Source organism: Chlorocebus sabaeus, chromosome 24 (genome assembly GCF_047675955.1).
Source record: "Chlorocebus sabaeus isolate Y175 chromosome 24, mChlSab1.0.hap1, whole genome shotgun sequence".
Lineage (NCBI taxonomy): Eukaryota > Metazoa > Chordata > Mammalia > Primates > Cercopithecidae > Chlorocebus > Chlorocebus sabaeus.
In genome coordinates this window covers 73,834,872-73,855,234 of record NC_132927.1, presented here as the reverse complement: position 1 = coordinate 73,855,234, position 20,363 = coordinate 73,834,872, and positions in this window count along the sequence as shown.

Genomic DNA, 20,363 nt, shown 5'->3' with positions numbered 1-20,363 from the left:
CTTTTGGTTAAAAACCCAGCCGTATGAGCTTTTAACAAAATGTGAATGTAGGCTAAGTGACTTTGGAAAATTAACAATAGTAATAACAATAATAGCTGTGGTGACATTGATTATATAGTACCTGTTTCTTGAGCATGTGCTCTGTGCCTCACACTGGGCACATTTTGCAAAACCTTTGGCCTATAATCCTTAAATCCCATGCTGTGAGTTCTGCTGTTGAGTTCTGTAGATAGGAAAACAGAATTTTAGAAAATGTAAGTAACGTACCTGAACTTTCACCACCACTAAGTGGCAGATCTAAGATTTGAGTTCAGTGCTACCTGGTTTTACGCCGTTTGACCTTTCTGTAGAATTATAATAATTAGTATTGCAGGTTGAGTATCCCTTATCTAAAAGGTTTTAGAACTGAAGTGTTTTGGATTTCAGATTTCTTCAAATTTTGGAAAATTAGCTTTATGTTTACAGGTTGGGCATCCCAACTCTGAGAATCAAAAATCCAAAATGCTCCAATGAGTACTTCTGTTGAGCATCATGGCAGCACTCAAAAAGTCTCAGATTTTGAATTTTCAGATTTAAGATTCTGTAGGAAAACGGCCTGTTGCATGGCAACAGTGATGCTATCTTGAAGCAAAACTGCTGCGATGTCCGATGTTTGATTCCCATATACCAAGGGGTTCTGCAGTAAGTCCTTTAAACAACGCCTGTAGCATAGATAACCCCTCACAAAGATGCTTATCTAACCTCTTTAGTGGTCGCAAGTCTTGGCAAGAAAGTGTGAAGACACGATCAAATGTATATGTTTTACCCTAAAAGTTTGCTATATAAAGAATGCTGCCTGGCTTGCCTGTAGTCACAGCTACTTGAAAGGCTGAAGTAAGAGGATCGTCTGAGCCCAGGAGTTCTGGACTGTGGTGAGCTATGCTATCGGATGTTGCACTAAGCTTGGCATTGATATAATGACCTCCAGGGAGTGACTGGGGGACTACTAGGTTGCCTAGGGAGGAGTGAACTGGCCCAGGTTGGAAATGAAGCAGTTCAAAACTTCCACGCTGATCAGTAGTGGGATTGCACCTGTGAATAGCCACTGCACTCCAGCCTGGGCAACATAGTGAGAACCTGTCCTTTAAAAATATATATATATATGTATCCTTTCTGGAAGGCAGATGCAGGGATCTGCCATCCTCGGCTGCCTGAGATATGGCTTCTCAACATAAGTTCCTATTAAATGTTTCTTTCTGAGAAACAAGATTTTTCAACCTCTTTTCTCAGCCTCTCAGCTTTCTCAGTCTTTGGAGGTAGGGTTGCATAGACCTGCTCATCACAGAACAGATGCTTGACCTATATAATAATTATTTATATTTATATGGCACTTTTTTCAGTTTTCATATTTTTTGATAGCCCTGATTTGATTTGAATTCTCCAACAGTCCAAAAAGGCAGATGAAATTCCCATTAAACAAAAGGGGAAACAGGGTCACAGACCTGCTGGAAGTCTCGTGGCTCAAGTTCAGAAGAGAATGGGCTTGAATTCAGGGTTGTGGTCACCCAGTACAGCCTGGCCCCCAAAGCCAGCTCCTTTTCCTCAATGCTATAAAACAATAAACTGTAACATACTCTGATAGTTGTTTGCTTTTTAATTATTAAAATGTTGGTATATATGGTATCACAGTTTATTTTGCAATGAGATTGAAGAAATTAAAAGTTTAAAATGAGCTCACCTGAACTGAGAAAATAACATAATAAGGTAAAAATGCTCCCAATTTAATGAAAATTTCCCACGCACTCTTAAGACCAGGAAGCACTGATGGGGTGGTTAAAACTACTTTAAAAAAGACCAGAATATATTTTAGTATTTCATTCCATTTCGCAGATTAAAATACATGCAAATTCAAAATTTAAGTAAAGTTAAACTGCCAAAGCTTTAGTTGGAGAAGCGCAGTTGCTGAAACCAGTTGAGGCTTTAGGAGCCCAAGGCTGGCACTGATCAACAGGCAAAGGTCCTTTGGTTTGGTGACATAATCTCTCATTGCCTTTAACCAATGGATCTTACCTCCACTCTCCTGGGGACGTTTGACAATGCAGATTTGCTCATCATAACTAGAATCTAGTGGGTAGATGCCAGAGATGCTGACCATCCTACAGTGCACAGGACAGCCCCACCACAAACAAGCCAGCAGTGCTGAGGTTGAGAAGCTTTGCCTTAATCCTAAGGAAGACAACATTTTAATGAATGCTCTCAGAAAATGGGATCTGAGTAAATATGGCAGTTTGACCATCTTCACCAGTGTAGGTGTTTCCTCTTGATTTTCCCCGTGTCACCCTATGATCTCACTAAACAAAACAAGATCTCCTACATTCACCCAATTCCTTTTCATGGCAGTAACTTACTTTCTCCTCCCATATGATATTTGGCCTCTCTCCAACCAGCCCTGTTCATAAGTTGCAAATCTCTTCTCCATTCCTGCCCCTGTACCCACAGGCTCATGCCTGCCTCAGCCTAGGCGCCCCAAAATCACATCTGCACACTCATACATACTCACACATGCATATGCATTCCTCTACACACTCCTATATGTGGACATGCATGATTACATACTGACACACATGCAAACATTCAAACACATTCATGTACACTCATTGACCCACACTTACATATCCATACGCACCCTCACACACAGACACATGCTCAAGTATGTGCATGCACTCAACATGCACACATACACACACAGACACACATGTTCATATTTTCAAACACACACTCGACATGCACACAGATGTGCACACACATTCCCTCTCACATATGAATATGTTCTCTCACACCCTCAGACATGTGCACACACACACATTCACACACTCACATGCATGCACACATTCAAACACACTCAACATGAACACACACATGCTTGCATACACATTTCCATACTCTGACCCGTGCCCGCACTATCATACACTCACACACATGCACATATATACTCGCACATTCAAACACAGCCAGCATGCACATGCATGTGCGTACACACACAGACACACGCTCACGTACACCTCTGATGCTGCTTCTAATCCCTCACTTGGTTAATCCCGTCTCCAGAACCTTCTCAGACCAGCCCCTGCCCTTTCCTGGGCTAGCACCCCGCCTCTGAGCTCCGCTCCAGCTAGGGCACATCTTTGTGACATGCACCACCCTTTGTCTGCCTGTGTGTCTGTCTCCCACACCAAACTCTGACCTCCCAAGAGGCAAGCTTCGTTCGGCAGCTAGTTAGTAGGCAGCAGGCAAAAAATAATTGAGAAAACCAACGACTGAAGGGTAAGGCCACGGCAAGACCCACTAGGACTTTCACTGAAGGGGCTGGAGCATCCAAATCCCTCTAAACCTGTGCATGGTGACTAGGGTGGGGCCAAGCAAGTTAAAAGCTCATTATACCGGCAGACGGTTAGTTACTAAGGGAACTGGTACTACAAAAACCCTTCTATTTGGAAATCACTGAAATGTACCATTTTGTTAAGTTGGGGAGACCTTTGGTGTCACCTAAAGCTCTGTCCCTTCCACCCTCACACCAGGGCCAGGCATCCAGGTGATCCTCAACTGACTTCCTTCAGTTCTTGCTCCTTTTCTCTGCTAGTTTCCCCTTCTGTGGTCCACAGCATAAAACGCAGAGGTGACTGTCTGCAGTCCCCAGGTCACTCTCTCCATCTCAGTAGCTAAAAGAGGCATCTTCTCCAGGTTCTGGGAGCAGGCTCAGGTTAACCAGAAAAGCCAGCATTATCAAGCCTGAAATACCTAAATATGCTTGCTTTTTTTTTTCCTTGCCTTCACATTTGCATGGAACAAGCGAAGCTTTTAGCCTCTGTGGCTCAGGCAAATGCATTAAAAAGATGAACATTTTAGTTAATGTTCTAAGAAGATTTCCAAAAGCAGTTTTGATTGTGTACTATTAGCATTAATTAATTTCCAGACTGGGACCAGCCGCTCTATTAGGGCAATGCATATTTTAATCAATTTCTCAGTGCTGCTCCATGCTGGTTAAAGGCAATTCAGTGGGCTTTGTCTGCCCCGTCCCTTTCATTTAACCCAATGCACTATAGAAGCCCCGATGCTTATGAATGCAAGCTGCAAAGGCAAAGCTGACCACAAGCCAAGGAGTCACATATGAAGAGCTACCGGGAGCCAAATGACTTACTTCTGAGATGTAGGTACCTGTTTCTCCACGGGGACTGGGTGAGGTATCTTGGACACAATTAGTGACTGTGCTTCCCTTAGCCCATAGAGTAACTTTATGCAAATTAGAAGCCCCCAAAATGTCTTTTCTTCTTAGAGTGCAGTCCCATGGCAAGTGAATGGATTGAAAGGCAGAGAAAAGATTTGATGTAGGTCTAGCACCCTTGCACAGTGAACACCCTGTGCAACTGTATGTGTCAGCCTTGGTTAGTGAACATGGCCTTTATTCCTGACCTCTGATAGGATGCTATCCCAGGAAACTCCAATCACTTTTGCTTTCAAAGTGGATGTTCACCAATGGCTTTGTGACATTCTTTATATTGGTTTCAGTGTTTCTTAGGTGATCATGTGGCCATCTCTCTTTTTTTTCTCCCCTGGGAAATTATAAATTCCTTCAGACTCAAACCCCTCATCAAATCCCACTTAGAATAGCCAGTACATTTTACACAGATAGTGGGTAAATTACTGTTCTTCGAGGATAAAGCCCAAATCATTTTTCATATGTGACACTATGTTACCTGTAGACATCCACCACTTCTCCTTTCCTTCAGTCTGTGTGTGTACAAAGAAGATGCAAATGTGTGCATGCAACCATGTGTTAGCACATGAGCAGATATGCATTTGAGTAAAGCAGAGAAAGAGATATAGGCCTATACATATGGATTTAGGCAGGCATGTGTGTTTAATGTGAATGTCTTGTATGTGTCAGTAGGTCTGTAAGTTTATGTTGAAATGCACACAGGTCAACAAATAAAAAAATGTACAAACCATATATATATGGGTTTACATCTGTGTGTGCACATATGTGACCATGGACATGTTTATGTGATGTGCAGATGTGTGTTTACACATCCAAATGCATGTGTGTTACAGACGTTTATGTGTATATTCAGAAGGCACTTTCATATTAGAGGGTAACATGTCCCTTTCCCAGTGGGAAAAAGGAGGAAATACGAGGGTGTGAGGGGGTATGTGCCAGTTGGGTCAACTCACCTTAAAGATCATTCACAAAAGTCCCACACCAGAGCCTCTGCACATGTGCCATTAACACCACTGCTGCTCCATGAGGTCTCCCAGCCAAAAGTGAGGCTGGGAAAGGTAAGGTGATTCCTATTCCAAATGAATCAAGGTATTCTCACTACAGGAGATGGAAAGAGCTTTCAACTGAACGGTGAACAGTCTGGCCACACCCACTCTGTGTCTCTCCAGAAAATTAGATAACGTAAGGAAACACATATGTATCCAAGGTCCTTCTGGAGGTCTGCACATTGTCATTTATCACGCCTAGATTTTGATAAGGATTGGGATGGCAAGACCATGAGGTCGTGTCCTCTGGCAAGGTTTGGAAGTCTCTGCCGTGACTTGGGTACAGAGTGTTCCATTCATGTCTTTTTGTAGGTGGTGGTTAATCAGTTTGTATGCCTGTATTTTTCTCTGTCATAATTTTCAAGAAAAAAAAAACTGCATCCTAAACTTCTCTGCATCATCTTCTCCCTGCATCGCCTGTGGTCATGGGCATCACAGGGAAGGATACTCTGGAAGAGCAGACTGTTCTGGTGGGCTCTCCCGTGTCTTCTGTCCAACCCCAACAGGACCCAAAGCCAGGAGATAAAAGTGAGAGAAGGAGCAAGGCAAGGGCAGGGGTGGGGAGGAGACACAACCCAAACAAACCAACCAAAACCAGAGAGCGGCCTGCTTAATGCTTCCTCTCACCGCTCCAGCTGCCCACACACATTTCCTGACCAACCGCTACCGCCAAAGCCTATTATTCATTTCACAAATCCATTATTTAACAGTGTACTTAGGAGAGAAGGAAAGAGAGACAGGGAAAGTGAGGCCAAAGTGTCTCACAGGCTCTATATGAAATTGTAAGCAAATTTAATTCTTGGAAAGGTTGCAGATGGGTATCCAGAGACTAAATCCCTCAGCTTGTCCACAAAAAAAAAAAAAAAACAAAAAAACAAGGAAGCAGCAGGCAAAACTATTCACAAATGGCACCTCCCACAACCACTAACAGGGGATGCCCTGTGGTCTGGTAAACCTAGTTGAATCTCCGGACAGCTTCACTGAGGAGTGCCTTGGTTCACAACAGTAATGAGGTTGTCTATGTAAGCTGTTCATGTATGAAGATCACACACAAAAAGGTCTTCCCCGCTGTGACAGTTAATCTTACAAGACAATTTGGCTGGGCCAAAGTTCCCAAATGTTTGGTCAAACATTGTTCTGGATGTTTCTGTGAGGGTGTTTTTGGATGACATTCTCATTTAAATTGGTAAACTTTGAGTAAAGCAGATGGCCCGCCCAATGTAGGTGGGTTTCATCCAATTCTCTGAAGTCCTAAATAGGACAAAGACTGAACCCCCTGCACGCAAGAAGGAATTCTGCCAACAGACAGCCTTTGGACTTGAACCGCAGCTCTTCCTCGGTGTCCAGCCTGCCAACCTACCCTGCATATTTAAGACTTGTGCCTCCACAGTCACGTGAGCTAATTCCTTGAAATAAATCTCTTTCTATACACGTATCCTGTTGGCTCTGTTTCTCTGGGGAATCCTCATACATCTAGAGACTGAAGCTAGATTCAGAAGTAGCTTCAGTTGTCTATGGAGTGAATGCTCCTTGAATGCCTACCAAGAGACTCATGAAAATACAGAAATGAAAGGTGTGACTTCTGATCTTAAAGACTTCCCTGTCTGCTGGGAAGTGAGATGAGAGAGTCCTGAATCCTGAGGCAATGTGAAAAGATGATGTAATGCAGGGCAGGAACGTGATGCTAAGAAAGCTTAAGAGAGGGACCTGAACCCAGCCCAGGAGCAACAGCTGAGCTGAGCCTAAGAAAATAAGTCAAAGATGCCCAGGTGGTAACGTGGCTTCCAGGGAAATGAACAGCACCAGCAAAGTGTTGAGGCAATGTTATTCTTTCCACAAGACAGACAGTGGGAGAGTGGCAGCTGAGGAATGGAGCAGAGCGGATTGGCCTGCAGAGGCGATCAGTGCTGTTGAGCATGTGACTCATTTTCAGGTACTGGATGGATGATTCTCTCAATGCTGAAGCTGCCTGGGTGTTAGGGTCTGAATTGTGTGAACCTCAAATTTGCTTGTTGAAGGCCTAACCCCCAGTTCTTCAGAATGCAACTACATGTGGAGATAGAATTTTAAAGAGGTAATGAAGTTAAAAGGTGGTCACGAGGTTGGGCCTCCACTCAACGCCACTGATGTCCTTATATGAAGAGAAGATTGAGACTCAGACAGGCACAGAAGAAAGACCGCATGAAGACACAGGGAAAAGGTGGCCATTGACAAGCCAAGGAGAAAGGCCTCAGGAGACACCAACACTGCCGGCACCTTGATCTTGGGCTTACAGCTTCCAGAACCATGAGGAAGAGAATTTCTCTTGTTTAGGCGCCCCAGTCTGTGTGAGACTCTCTTACAGCATCCCAAGTAGACTGAGTTTGCCTGTCCTAACCAGCTATGCAGCTATGAAATATTTTCTAAGCATCTACTTGATGCCAAGCCTGAACTGAGCACCAGTGAGGAGGGCTAACAAGGTCCTTTGCCTCCAGGAGCTTATGTTCTAGTCAGAGAGAAAGACAAGAAAGAAAGAACTATTGAACAGCAGGATGATTTCAGATGGCTGCAGTGGCTGAGAAGTAGGAGGAAGAGGATGATGCAATGGAGAAAGACGTGGAGAGGGAGCTGCCATAGCTGGGAGCATCAGGCAAGGCCTTAATGACGAGAAGACTGTTGATCTGAGGGCTAGGGGACAAGATGGAGCCACCAGGTACAGATCCACAGGCACAGAGTTCCCAGGAGATAGAAGAGCCCTTCAACGAGGGATGATCCTGGCATGTTTGGGTCACTGGAAGTCCAAGGTGGTGGGAGCAAAGTGAGTAAAGAGGAAAGGGGCCACTGATAGACCCTAGATCTCCTCCAGATGAAAAATAATGGTTCATTTATCTTTGTGTCTCTTTCCCTTGGCTCAGTGAAGAAACGAAAGAAAGGAGGGAAGGGAAGGAAAAGAAGGCAGGAAGGAAAGAGAAAAGAAAAGAAGGAATGGAAGAAGAAAAGAAGGAAGGAAAGGAAACTTACTTAAAGGATAAAGTGGCTTAAATGGGATCAGATTTAGAAATACCAAAATCGCAGGATAAGTTTCTTTTTCTGAGTTGCAAAGACCAGGAAAAATCAAAAGAGAAAGGAGCAATGAGACTTTATAAGAGAAATGTACAAGCATCCCCCTCCTGGTGCAGCTTGGGGCTGTCTAATGAGGGCTCAGCCAATACAATCTCATGCACCAATCTGGTATTTATTAATAAGGCAAGTCATGATTTTTAACTGATTATGGTGCACAGACTACTCCCGTCATTAATATAAATGAAATAGGAGGAATGGTGCCAAATGTTGCAAATGGGGACTGCCAGGAGACTTCACGGTGTAATTAGTTGAAAACACTAAGTATATCAAAGAACTGGTCTGTGAGCAGAACGGTTCAGTTCATCAGGAAGGAAGCAGACGTGTTTATGTGTAAGGAGACTAGACATGGAAGAAAGTCCCTTAGAAGGTGCTAGCAGTGTGGGGCTCACATGTTCAACTCAGAGGAGATATCTAAGATTACTGTGTTATTTAGAATCCCTTAGATACCATAGGGTAGACCTGTGTCCCTAACGAGGTATATTCACAGACATATTCTAACTGGCTTGCAAAGAAGGACCCCTTCGCTGTGAAATGGCTGTCAGTTTGAAAGGGAATACCCTTCACATGTATTGAGCAGTTACTGTGTGATAGGTGCTCTACATGTGCGAATCATTTGCTCCTCTTGCATGACTAAAGTACCTTTTACAGATGAGAAATACAAAGCTCAGGAAGCTCAAGGAGCTTGGCTCAAGACCAGATTTCAAATGCAGGAGTGCGTGAACTGAACGTCTGTTTCCCTTCCTCCGGGCCATACTGCCCCTGTAAAGACTCCGCTCTGTGAAGCTTAAAAAGTATCCTAAACATTCTGCAGTGGAAAGAGACCTGGCCCAGAGTCAGAAAAGCAACATTGCAAGGTCAAGTATGGCCACTGAGAACTGTGTGATTGCATCTGTAAAGCAGGGTATTGACAAGCAAAGGTAAGGACTGACTATTTTCTGTGATGAGGATCTCTTCTAAATAGTCTACATGTCTTAGCACATTTCATCATCCAGTTATTTTGTGTGGACAAGCAGCAATACTACCCTCTGCTTTAAAGATGAAGAAACAGGTATTCTGTGACCCACTCATACCAGCTCATGACAGACAAATGTAAAATTTTCAGAAATTTTGCAGTCCAGTTGTTAAACACAGATATTATTAAAAATTAAATTACATAAGCTTTCATTTAAATAATCTGTATTAAAAACTAAGATAATAAGCACTCCAAACATAACACTCCCTAATTATTTTACTATAGTTCCCTATTATCTAGGCCCTTGAAGATATTTATATCTGATGTGCACTACTGCCCATCTCTTTCTAACTTCCTGTTCAGTGACATGACACTGGAGGCTTGAAATTAGCCACAGTGAGAGTATTTACACCAAGGAAATCATCAAACCATACATATCAGGGACTTTTTTTTTGAAAATCAATTGTTACACATTAACCAGTACAACACTGAGATAGAGAGACCATTCAAGGTCAAATCCATATAGGAAGTATGTCAGTTTGACTAATTCAAGTCATAGAGACACCTTCAGGTCCTCTCAGTGGAAGGAAGTTTCTTACAAAGATATGCAAAAAGCAATAATAAAATAAATGTTACACATTGAATAAAATATTCATTGATTATTCCTCATAAGGTAAAAGCATTTATGATCACATCTTCCAGATTCAACCTGAACATAGACAAGATATATTGCCTAAACTTTTCATTATGTCTAATCAATTATGTTTTTCATCCTAAGTATTGATTTCTCTCATCAAAGGAACAACAGTGTCTTCTCTGTTCCTACAGGTCTTTGATGTAGGGGAAGACCCTTGTCTTTACTACTGGTGCCTCCAAAGAAGATAATGGCCATTGCCTATTCTCTCCATGTTCTTTGTGCATCAAAGATGCAATTTGAAATGGTGAGACTTCAGCCATGCATGACATTCAGCAAGTTTAGATAGATATGACTCTTTCTGCACCATGATCTTTTTTCTCCATTCTGTGGCTGTAGTTGTAGTCATTGTAGTTGGTGGTGGTGAAGGTATGTGAACGACCACATATCATACAGGTGATGTAGGAAGGACAGGGCAAGGCACAGTAGGTTGGGTTTCCCATTGATGACTGTTTCTTTGCAAGTCTACGGGTAAGGTAGCCACTCGTAGTCAAACTGATATCTCAGGCATGTTAACCTTCAGGAATTCATTTCCTATGTGACTCTCATTAGGAAAGGTTTCTTCTAATGGTTATATAAAAGCATTTTGGCATGTGCAAAAGGAATGGCATGGTGCCAGTGCATCACAGTGGGCAGAATCTGTAATGAAAATGTCTGGGAACAAGGTACCGAATGATGGAGCACCAGTCAATGAACCAACAACAGGTCTAAACAAATTATCTTTTAGCAGGGTCCAGGAGAGCTACCTCTTCAGTAATGGATTTGAATGCTTAGTCGTTCTCCTTATGTTTCAAGTTAATGTTCCCGCATTTGTTTTTCTTTTAGGAAACCACAAAGCCAAGGTAGCAAGAAACAGCATGGTGTAATGGAAAGAGCACTGGTCTGGAATCAGGAGACCTGGCTTCCAGTATGTGCTGCACCTGTCTCACTGATGGGCATCACACAGCATCCCTTCTGTGCTCTGGGCCTCAGTTTCCTCATTTGCTAAGAAAGCAATCTGGCTCAAAATTTCTGAAGACTTATTCGATTTGGACAAACTGGCTTAAAGACCCATGACAATGCAAAAAACTTCCCATCCAAAATTAAAATTAAAATTAAGCCCTTGAATGCAATTTTTGGCTGACTCTTAAAATTCATATAAATGTATCACCATCCAAGTGTTACAAGACTTCCACAACTACCATTGTTATGGACACAAAACAAGATACTCTCTGAGCTGAATGAATCAAGCTTTTATTAATCAGTCCCTAATTGTTGCACATTTTGTTTCTTAGAAGATATTTTGGGGAGTCAACTCAGCTCAAAAAAAGTCCCCCTTCAATGAGAGGTTTTTCATCCCCTTTATCCATAAGGAAGAACCCTTTGCCATTCCTTGTTTTTACCAAGTAACCAGAACTCCCTGAGGACAGTTGATTGGTCCAGGGATGAACTCCAACTTTAAACATGTCAATCAGCTCATCTCTTCTTCGAACAGAAGTTGGATCATGTGCCAATATGTAAGCCAATCAGGTGGATGGAGTGCAGGTGGATGGAGTGGGAGGGTAAGTGCCCCGGTAGGCTATTACTTGGTGACAAGCCCACCACTCTGAAGCCATGGTGGCGAGGAAGCCAAAGGCAACATTGCCAAGCCACCCAATCTAAGCAAGAGTAGTATGGAGATGGAGGGGTGGGAGTTATTTACAAAGAGAAACCTAAAATTGGGGGTAGGCAGCAAGGCAAAAATTGATGACTTTTCGGTGTCTTTTTATAACAAACTCAGAGCCAGAGGGGAACTAACTTGGATCAATTCCTATGACTTCCATTACTATCTTAGATGTGAACTTTGATTCTTAATTTGGCATATTACCTTGTTAATCCATCACTGAACTCAATCGATCAATACACTACATGTGCATATGTGTATGTGCATGAGTGTGTGTGCATGTGAGTATGTATATGCGTGTGTGGGTGGGGAGTGTATCTTTCATGCAGACACAAAGTACCATCTCCAAATTCTCATTTTGTGGATCTAGAACAGGGCTGAGGAAACTGAATTTTACTAATGGTTTCCTTCCACTCCGGGTGACTTTGACACCTAACTACAGTTTGGAATACACCACTGCTGATCATTGGGACCTGTTGAAAGTACTCTTTTAGATAAGTTATTCCTATGTGGTTGCAAGGATGGATTGAGGAAGCAAGGCAGAAGCAGCAAAAAGTAGACTACTTTTCCTAACACAGGAGCTGATGGGCCAGGCTAGGACAAAACCAATACAGCACAGTTAAAGGAAATACAATCAAGAGCTCTCTTAGATTTCACGCACACGTGAGAAGTCTGTGGTGATTCTGGCCTGGCCAGCTGGGCAGTGACCTGCTTTCAAGGAGAAAGCAGTTGCTGAAGGAACACATGCTGCCACCACCTCCCCAACAGCACCGTATGATCCAGCCTTGTTTTCACTGACCCCACAGTTGTCTCTCATACTTCCATGCCTTAGAACATGCTGTTCCTTTTACCTTTCCCTTTTATCTGCCGAGGGAATTCCTACATATCTGTCACACCAAAATTTCAGCACTAGACTTCTTTAAAGCTTTCTTTCATCTCCCTGCCCACTGAATCCACCCCACAAGGCCACCCAATGTTACTTTAGTCCGAGTACCTGCCCACCTCCCTGACATGGCTGTGAGGCCCTAAGGGCAGAATTAGTGTCCACTCATCTTAGAATCCCAATCACCCAGCAGATGGGCTGGCGGCCCTTGTTCAGAATAACGACCGATTAGTCACTGTCTGCCTGCCTGGGCGCCCGCATCACACTGTATGGGAGAGGGAGTGGAAGTCGGGCCTCGGCAAAGAGACAGCCTTTTCCTACCCCACGAGCTGACTGGCCATGTCGGTCTTTCCAGCAGACAGAAAGTCTCAAGGCAGTAAGCCCTCTCCCCAGAATGGAAGGCTGGGGGTAGGCTAGATAAATACAGTTTTATGGGATTTTCTGTTTATCTGATTGAAGCAAAGCAAACTTTGCCATAGGATTTGGTTCTGCATTGTGAGATAGCAGCCTTTGATGGTAAATGAAAGCTACATCAAATGGGTATTTTATAACATCTGGATACCTGGGCTTAATGTTTATGCCTTATAATTTGTAGACCGGTCAAAGCATCCCCATGTGTTTTAGAAGAGTCTTATTTCTAAAGTACAAACTGTATAATATCTGATTTCCTTCAGAACACCTATATATGCAATGCATACATTGTTAAGAAATAGCAATGGAGGACACACACCTACAGTGCTGCAGAAATAATAAAATTTGGCTTCTTTCCTAATTTGTAAAAAAGAGAGTTGGGGAAGGAGGGTGCATCAAGAAGTGAGGAATGACTTAATGAAATGCTGAGCTTCTTCAGAATCAGAGGCAAATGTGTCTGTATCATGGCCAAAATGATATAAAACATTTAATATCATCTCTGAGCACATCGCAAGTGCTCTGAATAGGATCCCAGAATTTCACAGCTCCCTCTCCGGAAACTCGGGAGTCTGGGGCTCAGGGAAGCCTAGATAGCTGCAGTGTTGGCATCTCTGTGATTCCTCCCCTTTGGGAAGAAGAAAGCTGTCGCTTCTGTCACCTGGACCATGAAAGGAGGAAGCTGCAGTGGCAGCTTCGCTTCCCGAATCCCATCCCACCTGAATCTTGGAGAAGAAATTCCAATAGTTGTGTCAATACAGAAACTCTGCTTCCAAATCCTGGGGTTCTTACCTGTAAATGACTTTCATATCATATCGTAAGAGAGATCAGTTTACACACCATTTCCCCAATGAATGCAGATCACCTGATATTTTCCGAGAGAAATGTAATTATCTCAGTATTTCTAAGAGGTGGAGAGAAACAACACCCAGTTTTTCAGCCTCCTGGATGTGGGACATTTCTGGGGAATAAGAATAGCAGTGGGGGAAATGGCTTACTCCTGCCCAATTCTTACTATGTGAAGGCCAAGTTCTGAGAGCTCTGCTGATGTTAACCCATTTAGTTCTTTCAAACTTCATCAGCAGTGGGCAGTGCATTGCCCCTGTTCCAAAGATAAGGAGAGTGAGCCAGAAGAAGCCACAGTTACTGTGGGACTTGATGACTGTAGGAGTCAGCCATTGGGTGTAGGAACTGGGAAGGGAGAGGGTTGTGGGAAATTCCAAAAGACAAGGGAAGGAGCTGGCATTCGATTTTGCAAGAGGTTCTTGAACTTCAGTGGACAACAGAATTACCAAAGGAGCTTGCATATTCATTTCCTCTGCAAGACTTGGAATAAAGTTGTGCCTATCACAAGGATTCTAGTTAAACATCCTTTGGGATAGCCCTAGAATGGAACATCAAAACGGGCAGCTCTAATGTTACAGATAGCGATGCTCTCGATGACAGATGGGTCAGTACCAAAGGCACGATGGAGAGCAGTGGGACCCTGTGCTGCCACTAGCTTGAAACATCCACTCAGTGAAAGGCTGAACAGTATTAGGACAACTCTGGAAGGATACACAAGAAACTGGGAGTTTATCTGTATCAAAGAAACTGGTGGCTGGGTGATGTGAGGGGGAGCCAGTCACATGTTGCTGTTCATCCCATTTTCATGTGTTTTGAAGTTTGTACCAGATATATGTATTGTTTTATCAAACAATCACTCAAGCAGTCTATAGTTGCGTGTGTGTGTGTGTGTGTGTGTGTGTGTGTGTGTAATGCCAGCACCGGGCCGCATCCACAAATCCTGAATCTGAGGGTATGAGGCTGAAGGAGCAGAGACAGGAGTGAGAAGGGGCTTGGGCCAGGTGCTGTGAGGAGATAGCCACTCCTTGGGGCTAAAGTGGATCCCCTGGGTGCCGTGACTCATGCCTATAATTCTGGCACTTTGGGAGGCTGAGACAGATGGATCACTTGAGGTCAGGAGTCTGAGACCAGCCTGGCCAATGTGGTAAAACCCCATCTCTACCAAAAAAATACAAAAATTAGCTGGGCGTGGTGGTGGGCACTTATAGTCCCAGCTACTTGGGAGACTGAGGCATGAGAATCACTTGAACCCAGGAGGTGGAGGTTGCAGTGAGCTGAGATCACATCACTGAACTCCAGCCTGGGTGATAGAGTAAGTCCCTGTCTCGAAAAATAATAATAATAACTATAATAATAAAATTAAAGTGGATCCCCTGGACATTTTCCTGTGGAGGCCTTGAGGCCCGGTGTGGCTGATGTGCAGTAAGGAAGTAATTAAGATTAAACGAAGTTGTTAGGGTGGAGCCCTGGGCCGACAGGATTAGTGTCCTTATAGGAAGAGACACCAGAGATGGAGGGTGGTCTCTCTCTTTCTCCCATATGAGAACACAGCAAGAAGACTGAAACCCAGGAAGTGGCCCTCGGCAGAAACCAATTAGGCCAGCCCCTCGACAGTAGAGTTCTGGCCCCCAGAATGATTAAAAAGAAATGCTTTCTTCAGTCCCTAGTCTGTGGTACTTTTGTTGTGGCAGCTGGTGCTGACTAATACAAGGACTAAGGGAGGAGGCCAGAGCCCATTTCAGGGAGGTGCAGCCCACCTAAGGCATTCGGGTAGTGCATGAAAGGCCTGAAGGGACATGTGGGAGAGACAGAGGACAGCAGGGACTTCAGGTGGAGGGCGACCTCCTCACTAGGAGAGGCCTCCTGCCCACTGAAAGTTCCAGGGCCCACCAGATCGGGAAGAGTCCTTCTGCTCATCTCAGCAGCCAGTTCAGGCCTGCATGACTGGAGGCCACTGGCGTGCACTCCTTCTTCCTGAAGCCCTCCTGGCTGGCCTGCCCCTCCATCCTGGGAGTGGATTACTCCCTTGAGGGCTCTCTGCAGCAGCTTCGCCTGCTGATGTGGACATCTACCCAGGCTGGGAGGGTCCTTCCAATGTCACCTCCCAAAGGCCATGCCCACTGCTCCCTATGTGAAGCCTCTCAGTGGATGCAGTGAATTCTCCTATTTGTCCAAGCCTTGGTGAACGTTTATCACAGTCTCCCAAGTGTATGCTTTGTCTCACCACAAGACTGTGAGCCCCTCGAGGGCAGCAAATGGATTTAATTTGTCGCTGAACTATTCACCCTTAGTATAATTTCTGTCACAGAGGAATGGGCAGAAATATTTGTTAAGTTAACAAGTAAATGAAGGAAGAAAATAAGGAAGGAAAGAAGGAAGGAAGGAAGGAAGGAAGGAAGGAAGGAAGGAAGGAAGGAAGGAAGGAAGGAAGGAAGAGAAGGAAGGAGGGAGGGAGAGAGGAAGGAAGGAAGGAAGGAAGGAAGGAAGGAAGGAAGGAAGGAAGGAAGGAAGGAAGGAAAGGAAGGAGAAACAAAGGAAAAACGGAAGGAAGGAGGGAGAGAGGGAGGGAGAAAGTGAAGGAAGGAAGGAAGGAGAGGAAGGAGAAACAAAGGAAAAACGGAAGGAAGGAGGGAGAGAGGGAGGGAGAAAGTGAAGGAAGGAAGGAAGCGAGGGAGGAAGAGAAGAAGGAAGAAAGGAAGGAAGGAAGAAAGGAAGGAGGGAAGGAAGAAAGAAAGGAACAAAGGAAAAAAGGAAGGAAGGAAGGAAGGAAGGAAGGAAGGAAGGAAAAAAGGAAGGAAGGAAGGAAGGAAGGAAGGAAGGAAGGAAGGAAGGAAGGAAGGAAGGAACAGATTAAACCAGGCTACTGACCATCTAAAAATACTCTCTTACAGCATAAGGGAGCAAAAAATCAAATGAAAATATTCCCCAGGGCTTGGAGTCCCAATATTAAATCACAAGTCGAGGAGATTTATGTTGCCTTTTTGTCCACGTGTGTTTTCGTGGTATAAAGCATGAAAAAGGATTTACTTTGCTTCTTATTTGTTCATCACTGTATCCACACAGAATTGCTCACTTTCTGGAACTAAATATTTCAAATAGAAAGAAGAAGTGGTTAAACGTGACTTACGAAGAGGTAGGAGGCAGAGATGTGGAGTAACCATGGCTAGGTGACCTTGAACTTGTCATTTGGTCTTTCTGAGTTGACTTCGTCTTCTATAGAATGGGGGGAATGGCTCTTGCTGTATTCACAGGGCTGTTTGATGTGAATGTGTTTCGCAAATGCCAAAGGGCTCTGTAAATGTGACAACATTTTTACTTCTCCATTTGGCATTAATAAATAGTAAACACATGGAGGAGAGTGCTAAGACATTTCCCTCACTGTATCCCCAAAACATAGCAGAGACTCCAGCACAGAGTGGATCCTCAGTAAGCGCGTGTGGAACAGAACTGGGGGCTCTATGTGTGTCTGAATGTGTAGGCATATTATCCGATAATATAGACGTGGATATAGATACAGACAAATACATACACAGATGGGATTCTCATCGCCATTTCACACTTACAAGGTGGAAGTGCACTTCCCTGGCAAGGTAAGCAGCCTTGAAGGGTCTAAGCCCCACGATGTTATCACATGGGCTGGGAAATAATTCAGACGTTATATTGCCTCAAGTAACAGACCTAGACCTGGTCAAGAGCATCCCTGCCGGTCACTGTCATTGTCTGAACTCATGCATACTTCTACCACACCCACAGTGTTTGGCCACACTCATCTCTAAATTCTAACTTGTGGGAAGGAAGAACAGTCTAAGAACCCAGTGTCTCTCAAAGCCCCCATATATCCCTTCCACTTGATTCCCTTCCCAAACTGGAGCATGCATATGAACAAAATTGAATTCTGCCCATTAATTTGAAATTATTCTGTACTGATATAACATTTCAACCCTGCCAAAACAGTTTCTATTTCTGAGTAATTCTTTATTCCAAATTCTTCCAATTGGCATTCTTTTCGAAATGCTGGGCTCCAGTCTCTGTGGAGGACTGCAGACTGCATATGTCCCCAAAACATCTTTACTTCCTTCAAAACTTCCCCAAGAACTCTAGTGGTGCCATTCCTGTACCAATACTCCCAGAGAATACCATCTTCTGGATCCTTTCACTTCCGATTTGAGTCTGGTATTTATCATTTTTGTTTGGAGTTATTTTCATGACTGGGAGAAAAAATAAAAGGCCTTGACCCATGCACAGAAAGAAGCCATAAAAAATAAAAGACACACAGCAAACCCCACAATAAAAATATTCCTATTGGTTCTCCTAATCTTCTTTCACCTATGCTTTTCTCAAAATAAGTGACTCTTGCTGCCCTCATGAACACTTGTTTTGGGACAAGTACATTGGGTTAAGTAATATGAAATTTATCATCCAAACCAGGGTACTTTCAGGAGTTAAGTTAGATACTATTATAAACTACACCAGAATAACAGACATAAAATGAGACTGTCCTGGATACCTCAGCAAATATGTTCAAGGCAGGAATAAAATGTGCTGGTATTAGGACTTCTTTAGGTGCAAGTAACAGAAACCCAATATGAAGTGACTCTGAGAAAAAAACATGTATAGATTTAGTATGTTATTGGCTCAGCATTAAGGTGGATTCAGCCACATCAATATTCCATGTCACCAAACTCATTCTATCTTGCCATCCTTCTTTCCTTTGTTTCTCACTGCTCAGCACCTTCTCTCCTATTGGACACAGACTTCCTCTGTGTATCAGGGGAGATAACTGCTCCATGTCCCAAAAAGAAAACCCTCTTTTCCTCTAGGAAAAACCCTGAGATGAACATAGATTGTCCTATCTTGCATCACCTGCTCACCCCTGGAACATATGCCTTCATCAAGGAAGAAGACACCATGATAGAGCAACCGCAATGTATGTTGGTGGAATTAAGAATTTCAAACAAAAATAATTATGCAGTATGGACTTAATAAACTGGATTTAAGGCAATGTTTCTGAATAGTGATGAGGGAGAGGAAAAAAATGACCAATCCACATCCTACAGATTCAGAAGACGATTTATTCTCCTAATTTTCCCACTCTGTACTTGAAGAAACTACTGCCTGGAGAGGTTGAGTTTCTTGCCCAAGATGGCACAGATCATCAATGGAGCATCAGGGAATCAGATTTGAACCCAAGACTCTCTGAGGTGGGTCATTTAGTCTTCTTCCCCTGCCCTGCACTGCCTTGATTGTGAGACGTAACTCTTTCTTAGTCAAGATTGACCTTGTTTTTAAGCAAGAGAAAAGTAACCCAGACTCACTTAGGCAGAAAGGAGGATCAGTGGCTCACACAACCCAAATGTAGGGTGTCCATGGGTACAGGCATAACAAGGGTGGGGAGGGCATCAGAATTCTCTCTACCTGATTCTCCTTGCACATTAACTTCATGGCCTTAGAACATCTGTTTCTATGAGGTTGAAACCATGACTACCAGCAACTCCTGGACTCAGATCCTCACTGTTTAGAGATCAGAGTACGATCAGAGTACTTTCCCTCTCTCCCTTCCTCCTACTTATATGCCCCATGCTCAACCAGGGTTCAGATTGGCCCAGTCTGAGTCATGTGTTCACAAGCAACCAATCAGATGGCCAGGAATGTGAGAAGCTATGATTGGTCCAACTCCAGTCAGGTACCTACCATTTAGCCAATCACTGTAGCTAGAGCTGCAAGGTCAATGAAGAAGAAGGAAGGTTCTGTCAGGCCAGTAGGAAAATTGAAGGAACTTAAGACAGTGCACACTATAGATTCTTCACAAAATTAGTCGAACTGGCTCTCAAATAAGAAATTTGGGAAATAAGTGTTTTAGAATCATTTTGTCTGCATACAACCATATCTTCACATGTTCTTTCTGAACGTGTTGTTGCCCAAACTCTGAATTTTTACTTAAGTGCAGTTAACTCCTCTTCATGTATCTCAAGGCAAGTTGTCTGTTGAACCAATATTTAAGGATGGTGTCAGCTGTAGCCTTGGCTTTTTCCATATGTCCTAAATTTTGCAAGGGCTCCAGGTCCTTTAACTCTGTTGCACAATATAACTTTGGGTAGTATGTCTAATAAGTGAAAAAAAAACTTCTAGAGATAATGGGGCAGTATATTTGAAACTGCAGCTGCAGTGGAAACCCTGGGCTGAGCTTCAAGCAAAATGTGGCAGAATAATATTTCTGAAATGTAAACTAAAGATTTTTTTCCTGAAAATTCTTTCCCCAACCCTCTTTGAACAGCCAGACTTTTCTTGTGCTCATTGCCTCAGAGGTAGAGAACATCAAGGCAAGAATAAAATATGCTGCTTGTATTTCCCTGGCTTTTGTCTTCCAAAAGCCCAGATCCTTAGGGAAACAGTGAAATAGACAAAAGCATGAAGGATTGAAGAAGTTACAACTCTCCCTCTTTTGTCTCCTGATCTCAGCCTAAGGGGCGAAGGAAGGCAGGAAGATGCAAGGGAGAGATAAAGATGTGGACACTGCTTTTTATTTAGTGCAAAC